Below are 12,981 nucleotides of genomic sequence, written 5' to 3'. Positions count from 1 at the left end.
GGTCTCTGTCTTGCGTGCCATGGTCGGCTGCTTAGTGAATTATACAGGGATAACCCGGGAATAAGGACAGTTGGTGAGGTAGCAGCTGTGATAGTTTTACACTCCACTACATTGTGGTGAATGCTGGTAACAGTCAGGCGGGCAAGCCAACAAAAACACTATGCTCTTAGTATGGTATGAATCAGGTTTTTGTAGACAAAGATTTTCTCCGTTCCTGAAGAACCATCTAAGAAGAAGCATGTTTGCCGCGGATAGGAATCGCTGTATGCAGCATGTAAAACAGTTTGCGAGGGTGGACGCGGTTGTGCATATCCCATGACGCTGGAAGAGGGTTCGAGTTGGCAGGCGGGGCTCTGTCGTGTGTACCCCATGGTCTTAGAGTTGGCAGGCGGGGCTCTGTCGTGTGTACCCCATGGTCTTAGAGTTGGCAGGCGGTGCTCTGTCATGCGTACACCATGCGCACTGCCTGCTCATGCCTCGAGAGTGAGGGTGGACGCAGGAGGAGGGTTAGAGTTGGCGGGCGGGGCTCTGTCTTGTGTGTGTCTTGCTTGCCATGGTCTTAGTGAATTATACAGTATATATAGATGTTTTCTAATGATAGATCCCAGTGGAAGCATGTAAAGTGAAATCTTAAGAGTCTTAGGGCCCAGAGTCTGCGTGGCAGTTTGGATGTCAGTCCATTGTAAGATGCCATCACACATTCATCCTCACTTATACTGCACCAGTTTCGAGTTGATAACCTGCAAATTAAAGTACTCCAGGAATTCCCTCATGGACACCAGGAGAAAGAGAAAACTCCAAACAGAGAGTTCCTCAGATGGGATTCAAATTAAAAACTCTTTTCCCTTATACTGCATTGTTAATATTATTTTATGTACTGTAGCACCTTTTATCATCAACAGTACAGTGGTGCAGCCATTAGTGCTGCCTCTTCAAAATACAACATCCCAGTTTCAAATTCTGCTTATCCTTTCAAATTCTCCTTATCCCTGAACGCATTTTTCTTCAAAGTTGTTTGGCTTTCTTCCCACATTCCAAAAATGAATTAAGTGGGTCTGAGAATGTTACATTATCTTTTATAATACTAAATTTGGCTCCTTGTACTTGATGACATTTGCTCAGATAAATGTTTGCCAGTCTGCTTCTTTTCTGGAAACTCCAAAGTTAATAAGAAGCCTTCACCAGACAGGAGTGCACATCGCTTTTTGTTCTTAATTCCACACAATTCCATGACAAATGAAAGACTACTCTAGTCCATTAAGATATCTTTACAGGCATGATTCTTCTACCTGTGATCTGCTTTGGCTCTCAAACACATATGTGCGCGTATCATGCCAGGACATCACAACGGCAGCTCTAGAGATCCGCTTAAGCCCCTGACGAGTCGTTGTGAGCTGCTCCATTTTTCCCACTGCCCCATGGGAGATGATAATCAGGCAGCCCATACTCATAATCAAAAACATTTACTCTGCAGATGTGCTGGATTCAGGGCCTCTACAGATCATTTTCAAATGCCAAGCGATGAAGGCACTCCAATTGATTCATCTCTATTAGCCCTGCTTAATGCTGCATATGAGGGAGAAGGGGAGCTTATTTTCAGCTGAAGTGGCTGAGGAAATGAAAAAAAGATGTAAAGCTTACTATGGCAACATGTACTGTTACACATTGGATTTTATTTTTATTTCTACTTTTAGTATTTAGAATAACCTTCCAATATACTGTATACATTGGCATGGATGTACTGTATATATACTGTATATATATATATATATATATATGTGTGTGTGTATATATGTAAATATATATATAAATGTGTATATATATATATATATATATATATATATATATTCACGGCATTCGAAGTCTGTGTCACAATCTGATTGTATGGGTGGTTACCTACCAGGTAACGCTTGTGGTTGGCCAGCAATCTGCTAACATCCGCCACGGTGCCCTCAGTTTGTGAGGAGCAGATCATAAAATGGTTGAAATAGTTTACTGTCAAATAAATATATTGTCACAGGAGGCTGGGGGTCAGACCCAGCTGGGACGCCTGAAAGGACTGGGAGGTGCCTTATACGTCCCCTGGGCCACGAGGGGGCAACCGCCCTGGATGTTGAGGGGACCACGGGAAAGGAGCAAGGAGGCTCATGGAGCCTAGGAAACATGCACTTCCACCACACCTGGGAAGGTGGAGGAAGATCCTTCCAGTGACACCCAGAGTGCTTCCGGGTGCAAGAGCAGCACTTCCGCCACACCAGGAAGTGCTGCCGGAAGGACGTCATTAAGTACCTGGAGCACATCCGGGTGGAGATAAAAGGGGCCACCTTCCTACAATCTGGGAGCTAGAGTCGGGAGTGGGAGTAGGACGAAGCTCCCGTGAGGAGAGGAAAGGCGGCCCACGGACAGTGAAAGGCCAGAGGAAGGGTGTTGTGGTGTGGGAGCACTGTGAGTGTGCGGGACTGGTGTTTGGAGACACTTGTTTAAATAAAGCGTGTGTTTTTATGAACATTTGGTGTCCGTTTGGTTGTGTCCGGGCTGAACCTCTCACAATATATATATATATACTGTGTTGGGCTGGCACTCTGCCTGGGATTTGTTCCTGCCTTGCAGCCTGTGCTGGCTGGGATTGGCTCCAGCAGAACCTTGTGACCCTGTGTTAGGATATAGCGGGTTGGACAATGACTGACTGACTGATTAAGAGTATCAGTCATCCACCGCTTATCCAAGGTCGGGTTGCGGTGGCAGCAGCCTAAGCAGGGAAGCCTAGATCTCCCTCTCCCTGGCCACCTCCTCCAGCTCCTTTGGGAGGACCCTGAGGCGTTCCAAGGCCAGCCGGGAGATATAATCCCTCCAGCGTGTCCTGGGTCTGCCCCGTGGCCTTCTCCCAGTGGGGCATGCCCAGAACACTCCCCCCCCCACCACCCACCAGGGAGGTGTCCTGGGGCATCCTAACCAGATGCCCGAACCACCTCAACTGACTCCTCTCAATGCGGAGGAGCAGCGACTCTACTCCGAGTCTCTTCCGGATAACTGAACTCCTCACCCTATCTCTAAGGGAAAGTCCAGCCACCCTGCTGAGAAAACTAATTTCGGCCGCTTGTATCCACGATCTTGCTCTTTCAGTCACTACCAAAAGCTCGTGGCTATAGGTGAGAGTAGAAACATAGATCGACTGGTAAATCGACAGCCTCACCTTTTGGCTCAGCTCTTTCTTCACCACGACGGACCATTGCAGAGCCCACATTACTGCAGATGCCACACCAATCCGTCTGTCAACCTCCCACTCCATTCTTTCCTCACTCGTGAACAAGACCCCGAGATCCTTGATCTCCTCCACTTGAGGCAGTAATGTGTTCCCAACCCAGAGAGAGCATTCCACCCTTTTCCGGCTGAGAACCATGGCCTCGGATTTAGAGCTGCTGACTATCATCCCCGCCGCTTCGCACTCGGCTGCGAACCGCTCCAGTGAGAGCTGGAGGTCACTGTCTGATGAAGCCAACAGAACCACGTCATCCGCAAATAGCAGAGACGAGATTCTGAGGTCACCAAACAAGACCCCCTCCACTCCTTGGCTGCGCCTATATATATATTTGCTATCCTGAAGACTACTTCAGTAATCTTATTGGCATACTTCATAAAGTTGGTGGTAGACAGTTGGTGGTTTAGATTTTGTTTAGTGAAGAAATGTCTGATTGATGCTGGGACAAACTCCAGAGGAATAGAGATAGCTCGAGGGATTAAACAGCTCACTGTTAAGAAATGTGATGTAAATGACTTCACTGCAACAAAACCAACACATTGACAACTTGCCACCCTGGCATCTCTCTTTCTTCTATGAACAGTGGTGTGAAAAAGTATTCAGTTCTCTTGAAAGTCATCATAATTTTCTGTCCGCTAAAAGATTTGTACACATATTTATTCTGTCAGTATTTTTAATGTGAACTCTTACACTGTAACAATACATTTCCAAAGTCAATATAAACCATGTCCTCTAGATATTTAACTGAAGAAGAAAAACTCAAAAGTCAGTGTTTGCAAGCCCTACACATTAATACTTTGTCATGAACCTTCTTGCTTCAATAACAGCCTTCATTCTTTTTGGGTATGTAAGTCAGTCATTCTCCAACCGTAAGTGTGTCCCAGTTTTGCACATTGTTCAGGAGTGATTCTTCCCTACTCCTAATTTGTGACAGACTTTCTAGAGATCCTCTAGGTTGAAGATCAGGGCTTTGGCTTGGCCATTCCAAAACATACACCTTTCTGTTTCTGAGCCATTCCAGTGTTACTTTGGACTTAGTGTATGCTTACGGTCATTGTCATGTTCAAAGATAAATCTTCTCCCAAGCCTTAGGTTCATAGCAGACTGGAACAAGTTCTACTGCAATATTGTGTGGTATTTGTGTCCTTCCATTGTCCCTTCAACTCTGACAACATTCCCAGTCCCAGCACATGTAGCGTTTCTACATAGTATGATGCTGCCCCCACCATATTTCACCGTAGGTATGGTGTTTCTTGAAGCAGGGATCGTGTTAGTTTTATGCCACACATACCTCTTTGAAGTCTGGCCAAAAAGTTCTGTTTTGGTCTCATCTGATCATAAAACCTTCTCTCACATCTTAACTGGGTCTTTCATTCTTAGTAGCAAATGCCGTATGTGCTTTTATGTGGACCTTCTTAAGGAATGGCTTCTTTTTTGCTACATTCTGAAGTGGCCTGTTTTATGGACCATTGTTGAAATTATGGACTCCTGCACCTTCACTCCAGTTTCAGCTAAAGAGCACTGCAGACTTTGAGTTGATGGTTGGATTTTTAGTCGCCTCTCTCAACAGTCGACGTCCTGCTCTGATGTTTCGTTTTGAGGGACGGCCTTTTCTAGTAAGAGTCTGGGTGCTGTGATGAACCTTCCACTTTCTGTTGATGGATCCAACAGTCCTTAATGGGGCTTTCAAACTCTTTGATATTTTTGTAGGCTAACTAGAAAGATTACAATATGCAAGCTTTCGAGGCAACTCAGGCCCCTTCTTCAGGCAAGAAGGGGCCTGAGTTGCCTCGAAAGCTTGCATATTGTAATCTTTCTAGTTAGCCAATAAAAGGTGTCATTTTGCTTGGCTTTTCTCTACATTCATAATGGCTAACACGGTACAACACCCTAGTACTACAGATATTTTTGTAGCCATTTCCTGCTTTGTACATTCCAATGACTTTGTTTCTGACATCATTGCATCAGAATGCTCCTTTGTCTTCATTTTTGCAGTGATTGTCTAACAAAGACTATGACCTTCACAAAGGAGACTTTTATATCTAGAGAGATGCAAATGACTCACAAGTAGTACCTCATTATGTTTAATTCTAGTCAGATGACTGTGACATTTCTGTCATTTACGACTAATTTGTCATTTGTGTAAACCTGGAGTTTCCAAAGCACAGAGGTTTAAATACTTATGCAAGCATTAACTGTAGAGTTGTTCTTCTTCAGTTAAATATCTACAGAAAATGTTTTATTTTGACTTTAGAAATGTATTGTTACAGCAGAAAAGCTCACATTAAAATACTGAAAGTGGTGGAACAGGGGAGACTCCTGAGGCTTTGGAAAACATCTTGCCATCACCCCAGTCCCAAAGGTGCCACATCCTAGTGAGCTGAATGATTTCAGGTCTGTCACCCTGACATCACATGTGATGAAGACCATGGAGCGGCTGCTGCTTCACCACCTGAGGCCACAGGTCCGCCATGCCCTACAACCTCTGCAGTTCGCATACCAGGAGAAGGTGGGAGCGGAGGATGCCATCATCTACATGCTACACCGATCCTTCTCCCACTTGGACAGAGGCAGTGGTGCTGTAAGAATTATGTTTCTAGACTTCTCTAGCACCTTCAACACCATCCAACCTCTGCTCCTTAAGGACAAGCTGACAGAGATGGGAGTAGATTCATACCTGGTGGCATGGATCGTGGACTATCTTACAGACAGACCTCAGTATGTGCGTCTTGGGAACTGCAGGTCTGACATTGTGGTCAGCAGCACAGGAGCGCCGCAGGGGACTGTACTTTCTTCAGTCCTGTTCAGCCTATATACAGTACATCAGACTTCCAATACAACTCGGAGTCCTGCCACGTGCAAAAGTTCGCTGATGACACTACTATCGTGGGCTGCATCAGGAGTGGGCAGGAGGAGGAGTATAGGAACCTAATCAAGGACTGTTAAATGGTGCGACTCAAACCACCTACAACTGAACACCAGCAAAACCAAAGAGCTGGTGGTGGATTTTAGGAGGTCCAGACACCTCACAGACCCCGTGATTATTAGAGGTGACTGTGTGCAGAGGGTACAGACCTATAAATACCTGGGAGTGCAGCTGGATGATAAATTGGACTGGACTGCCAATACTGATACTCTGTGTAAGAGAGGACAGAGCCGACTATACTTCCTTAGAAGGCTGGCGTCCTTCAACATTTGCAATAAGATGCTGCAGATGTTCTATCAAACGGTTGTGGCAAGCGCCCTCTTCTATGCGGTGGTGTGCTGGGGAGGCAGCATAAAGAAGAGGGATGCCTCACGACTGAACAAACTGGTGAAGAAGGCAGGCTCTATTGTAGGCACAGAGCTAAACAGTTTCACATCTGTGGCAGAGCGATGGGCGCTAAGCAGGCTCCTGTCAATCATGGAGAATCCACTGCATCCACTAAACAGGATCATCTCCAGACAGAGGAGCAGCTTCAGCGACAGACTGCTGTCACCGTCCTGCTCCACTGACAGACTGAGGAGATCGTTCCTCCCCCACACTTGACTGTTATACCTGCCTCGCACTCTCCACCTTGCACTTTTTAACTTGCACTGTGTTTTTATCACTCTTTAATTAATATTGTTTTTATCAGTATGCTGCTGCTGGAGTTTCCCGTTGGGGATTAATAAAGTGTGTGTGTGTGTCTGTCTGTCTGTCTGTCTGTCATATCTACAGTGGTGTGAAAAACTATTTGCCCCCTTCCTGATTTCTTATTCTTTTGCATGTTTGTCACATAAAATGTTTCTGATCATCAAACACATTTAACCATTAGTCAAATATAACACAAGTAAACACAAAATGCAGTTTGTAAATGGTGGTTTTTATTATTTAGGGAGAAAAAAAAATCCAAACCTACATGGCCCTGTGTGAAAAAGTAATTGCCCCCTGAACCTAATAACTGGTTGGACCACCCTTAGCAGCAATAACTGCAATCAAGCGTTTGCGATAACTTGCAATGAGTCTATTACAGCGCTCTGGAGGAATTTTGGCCCACTCATCTTTGCAAAATTGTTGTAATTCAGCTTTATTTGAGGGTTTTCTAGCATGAACCGCCTTTTTAAGGTCATGCCATAGCATCTCAATTGGATTCAGGTCAGGACTTTGACTAGGCCACTCCAAAGTCTTCATTTTGTTTTTCTTCAGCCATTCAGAGGTGGATTTGCTGGTGTGTTTTGGGTCATTGTCCTGTTGCAGCACCCAAGATCGCTTCAGCTTGAGTTGACGAACAGATGGCCGGACATTCTCCTTCAGGATTTTTTGGTAGACAGTAGAATTCATGGTTCCATCTATCACAGCAAGCCTTCCAGGTCCTGAAGCAGCAAAACAACCCCAGACCATCACACTACCACCACCATATTTTACTGTTGGTATGATGTTCTTTTTCTGAAATGCTGTGTTCCTTTTACGCCAGATGTAACGGGACATTTGCCTTCCAAAAAGTTCAACTTTTGACTCATCAGTCCACAAGGTATTTTCCCAAAAGTCTTGGCAATCATTGAGATGTTTCTTAGCAAAATTGAGACGAGCCCTAATGTTCTTTTTGCTTAACAGTGGTTTGCGTCTTGGAAATCTGCCATGCAGGCCGTTTTTGCCCAGTCTCTTTCTTATGGTGGAGTCGTGAACACTGACCTTAATTGAGGCAAGTGAGGCCTGCAGTTCTTTAGACGTTGTCCCTGGGGTCTTTTGTGACCTCTCGGATGAGTCGTCTCTGCGCTCTTGGGGTAATTTTGGTTGGCCGGCCACTCCTGGGAAGGTTCACCACTGTTCCATGTTTTTGCCATTTGTGGATAATGGCTCTCACTGTGGTTCGCTGGAGTCCCAAAGCTTTAGAAATGGCTTTATAACCTTTACCAGACTGATAGATCTCAATTACTTCTGTTCTCATTTGTTCCTGAATTTCTTTGGATCTTGGCATGATGTCTAGCTTTTGAGGTGCTTTTGGTCTACTTCTCTGTGTCAGGCAGCTCCTATTTAAGTGATTTCTTGATTGAAACAGGTGTGGCAGTAATCAGGCCTGGGGGTGGCTACAGAAATTGAACTCAGGTGTGATACACCACAGTTAGGTTATTTTTTAACAAGGGGGCAATTACTTTTTCACACAGGGCCATGTAGGTTTGGATTTTTTTTTCTCCCTAAATAATAAAAACCATCATTTAAAAACTGCATTTTGTGTTTACTTGTGTTATATTTGACTAATGGTTAAATGTGTTTGATGATCAGAAACATTTTGTGTGACAAACATGCAAAAGAATAAGAAATCAGGAAGGGGGCAAATAGTTTTTCACACCACTCTATCTATCTATCTATCTATCTATCTATCTATCTATCTATCTATCTATCTATCTATCTATCTATCTATCTATCTATCTATCTCTTTTGTTGTGCAGAAAATTATGATCGAGGGGATTTTGCACATTCCTATGTATGTCAGTGTGAGCTGAGAGCAGCTCGGTGATGCAATGGTCTGTGCTGCAGCCTCATGGTTAGGATATCTGCTTACAGAGAAGGCTAAAGTAAGCAGCCTGGCCTAATGGCAAAGAATGCCAGTACATTCTGACCTTTGAATCACTGTATGCACCCATTTCATTTATGTAAGTGCTTTGTGGAGGTGTTCATGTTTAAAGTACTTCTGAGGTGGTCTTCTTCATCAGACTATTAGACGATCAGAAAAGAAATGGTGCAATCAAGGGGTCCTTGGCATCATGAAGTAGTGATCGTCACTGACCTTATCTTCGAAGGAGATGAGCAGTATGCACCCAAATCACTACAGTACATGAAAATCATCATATACCCTGACAGAACTATCTGCGCATTTTACTGTTTGAACCAAGCCCTCAAACATGCAGGCTTCTTTGGCATTAGTAGGATTAGCAGTATTGTCAGAGTACACTGAAATTGTTACTTGCATGACAACCAATCTGCAGTACATCTCTGTGATCACCATAATGGCTCAGTTGACCACACTGCATGAATTCAGTACTAATGAAGGTCCTGAACTGGATACAAAAGGCAGTTGAGCAGATACTTGATTTCAAGTGTTTCATAGTAGTATCCATGACTGAAAGTGCTGTTTAACCATTTAAACCCAGCCCTGTTGTTTTGGACCCACTGGCAGGACCGGTATAGTGAAGAATTAAGAAAAACTGCAGGAAATCATTTGTTTCTCCATTGTTATAATCACAGTATAGTGTTTTGCTGTTGAAATGCAATACTGCATACTCTGATACCATGTTACAAGGATGGCTGAAATGTTATATCGCAGCAACACCTACAGTTTGGCTTTCTTGAATGTCCCGATTCGATTGTGTACAATTTAACGGATGGACCTACTAAAGAGAAAGGGGTTTTAACTTTCATATGACACCACATTCCACTTTCTATATTTCAGAATTTTCTTTTTTTTGTTTTGGTGTAGGGCCTTTTTTAACTTTTGCAACTATTGGCGTTATAATTTGGATACACAGTACAATTTCTTTACCAATATATATGCTCTGACAGAGTAAGATCTGCCATTCAAAATGATCCATAGACTATTGGTCTTCAATAATGGATGTGTGTGCTATGGATACTTATGTGAAAACACTAATAATGGAGAAAAATAATCTTGTTTTTTTTTCAAGTGCGTTAAAACAGTAAACTAGACACATTACTTGTAGATATTTCAAAGGAGTGTCAATGTGTTCCTAACACATTCTCTGACATATTTATAGTGTCTGGAAGCTCATTTCAACACCTATGGAAAGAAGAATAACATTCAAAGTGCATTTTTTGTTAAAAACAAAAAGTTGCTGAAATGTGTACAGCATAACTGATTGTCCAGCTGTAAAAATGATGTACGAGAAATGTCTTACCTTTATTTTAAGGGGTAGAACATGAATATTGAGTGACTGATGATGAAGTTATAGCCAAAGGACAAAACTTAGGATAAGTTTAAAGGTTTAAATTAATAAGCATTTCCTTTGTGAAACATTTTGTATTACCTGTTTGAGGCAAAGGTGCTATGTCTCTCTGTTGTAAAAAAAAAATCTTGCGACGAGACGTGCTCTTTGGAAGAGAGACAGGGAGACACTTTCACGTCCTGTGAGACGGACAAGTCACGTCATACTTACAACCTTTGGCTGCAAGTCCTGTGATACAAATGCAGAGCAGGTTAGAGATAATGGAAGTAGGAAAATTTGAAAGTCTCAAAAAAATGATAGTAAAGATTGCATTAGTGCAAACAAATGGAAAATATTAATCGGTGAAATAACAGAACAGTAAATAGAGATTGCATAGTGTTTGAGGATGTCTGGGGGACAAGAGAGACAAGGCAGTAAAACAAAGGACAGCTGCTGTACAGGCTTTTAAACGTTTGAAGCGCTGCACGAAATACAGATCATGCGGCACAGCAGCAGCAGCAGCAAGCCAGCAGCTGATTGAGCAAAGAGGAGGTAAAAAACAACTGTTATTTGTTTCCCATTGTATCACCGTTTAACAGGGGTTTCAGAGGAGCAACCGTGTCATCTAGGGGTGCGTTCAGCCCCCCTCTTCACAACGGTGCGTAGCGCTGGCCGGGGGACGGGTAGGCGAGCGAAGTGCAGATCACGCAGCAAAACAGCAGCAGCAATCCAGCAGCTGATTGAGCAAAGAGGAGGTAAAAAAACAACTGTTATTTGTTTCCCATTGTATCACCATTTAAGAGGGGATTTCGGAGGATCGGCTATGTCTCCTTGGTGTGTGTTCAGCCTCCATCTTCACAACGGCGCATAGCACTGGCAGGTTGGGGATAGGGGTTGGCGAGCGAAACGAGCAGGGGGCGATGCCCCCTAGTATTATATAAAGACTAACTGTTGGTTTTTGTTATGCAGATTCAGTGTGGCTTTGTAACCTGTCACTTTTAAAAGAAAATGCCGTCTGAATTGTTACACCTGACTACACAGCCAGACCATTTAATATTCCAGGGAGTGAGGTTGATTTTCCTTATATGAATCATGTTTAACATCGAGACTCCTGTCCTCAGTTATTTCAACAAGCTTTCATTCCTGGTAGATTCTTAAACCATTAAGAAGGTCACCCCACAGAGTGAAATTCATGGTAGTAAAACAATAATATACATTTAAACAATAGTAAAAGTTATTAAAAACAATAAGAAAGTACTAATCAATAGCAAAATGGACAACGGTAAATATCATATAGAACAGTTGGCTCACAGTGCAAAGGCCTGTCAGGAAAAGTGAGTTCGTAAAGTGTGTAATATGTCCAGATTGCAGATGTGAGAGGGTGAAGTGTTCCAGAGTTTAGGTGCAGCCCTGGCACTAAGGTTAATAGTTGGCACATAGAAAACCAGCAGATAAAGATCACAGGGAACAAACAGGAGTGTAAAGATTGCGGAGGTCAGTGATGTAGCTGGGGGCCAAGTTACGTAATGCTTTAAATGTGAGGAGAAGAAATTTGAAGTTGATCAAAAATCCCACAGGAAGCTAATGGAGCCTAATAAGGTGAGGTCTGCTAGCTTGCTGTGTGTAACGATCCTGGTGGCAAAGTTTTGAATTAGCTGTTTTGTTCGAGATGCCAGAAAGAAGGCCATTACAGTAGTCAGTGCGAGAATTAACTAAGGCATTGACTAAAACTTAAGTGCTACGTTGTGTCAAATCAGGGCACATTCTAGAAATATTCCAGATTTTACTTTCTTTTTAATCCTTTAATCGCCATATGCAATTTCTTGTATTAGGAGTTTGTCATTTTTTGCATGCTAACTTACTCTCTAGAGAGATTTGGGGTCAGAGCGCAAGGTTAGCTATTTGTACAGCACCTCTGGAGTAATTGTAAGTTAAGAGCCTTGCTCAAGGGCTCAATGGAGTAGCATTCCTTTTTGTCACTGTTGGGATTTGAATAGGCAACCTTCAGCCCAGATCCTTTAGCCATAGAGCCACCACTACATTGAGTGCGGTTGTGTGAACAGAAAGAGCAGGCTAAAAAAAAAAAGCGCCAACCTAGTTGTTCCCATTTAATTTGACTAATGTCTTTAAAAAAAATGCTCGATGTTGAATAAAGCAAATGAAAATGTTCCAGCAGAATAGCGGTACATAATCTTCTTGGTTTTCCAAACAAAAGGGTTTTCCTAGTCCTTCTTGGTCCATCTTGCAGTTCACTAAAAATCAAAAAGTAATGCCTGCTTTTTTTGTGGTGAACCAACAGGAAGAGGCGGAGTCAGTTTCCCTTGGTGGGCGTGTTCTCAGTAATGATAGATAGATAGATACTTTATTAATCCCAAGGGGAAATTCACATACTCCAGCAGCAGCAGCATACTGATACAAAAAACAATATTAAATTAAAGATTGATAATAATGCAGGTAAAAACAGACAATAACTTTATATAATGTTAACGTTTAACCCCCCGGGTAGAATTGAAGAGTCGCATAGTTTGGGGGAAGAACGATCTTCTCAGTCTGTCAGTGGAGCAGGACAGTGACAGCAGTCTGTCGCTGAAGCTGCTCTTCTGTCTGGAGATGATACTGTTCAGTGGTTGCAGTGGATTTTCCATAATTGATAGGAGCCTGCTGAGCGCCCGTCGCTCTGCCACAAATGTCAAACTGTCCAGCTCCATGCCAACAATAGAGCCTGCCTTCCTCACCAGTTTGTCCAGGCGTGAGGCGTCTTTCTTCTTAATGCTGCCTCCCCAGCACACCACCATGTAGAAGAGGGCGCTCGCCACAAC

At 43.3% G+C, this 12,981-nt stretch overlaps 1 protein-coding gene across 1 annotated transcript in view; it reads left to right on the top strand.

Moving 5' to 3' along the window:
- myo3b (myosin IIIB) overlaps window positions 1–12,981 on the top strand; it is a 619,900-nt gene that overhangs the window by 509,430 nt on the left and 97,489 nt on the right.

This window comes from Erpetoichthys calabaricus, chromosome 8 (assembly GCF_900747795.2).
Source record: "Erpetoichthys calabaricus chromosome 8, fErpCal1.3, whole genome shotgun sequence".
Lineage (NCBI taxonomy): Eukaryota > Metazoa > Chordata > Cladistia > Polypteriformes > Polypteridae > Erpetoichthys > Erpetoichthys calabaricus.
The sequence above is the reverse complement of the archived record's forward strand: the minus strand, read 5'-3'. Positions and strand labels throughout refer to the sequence as shown.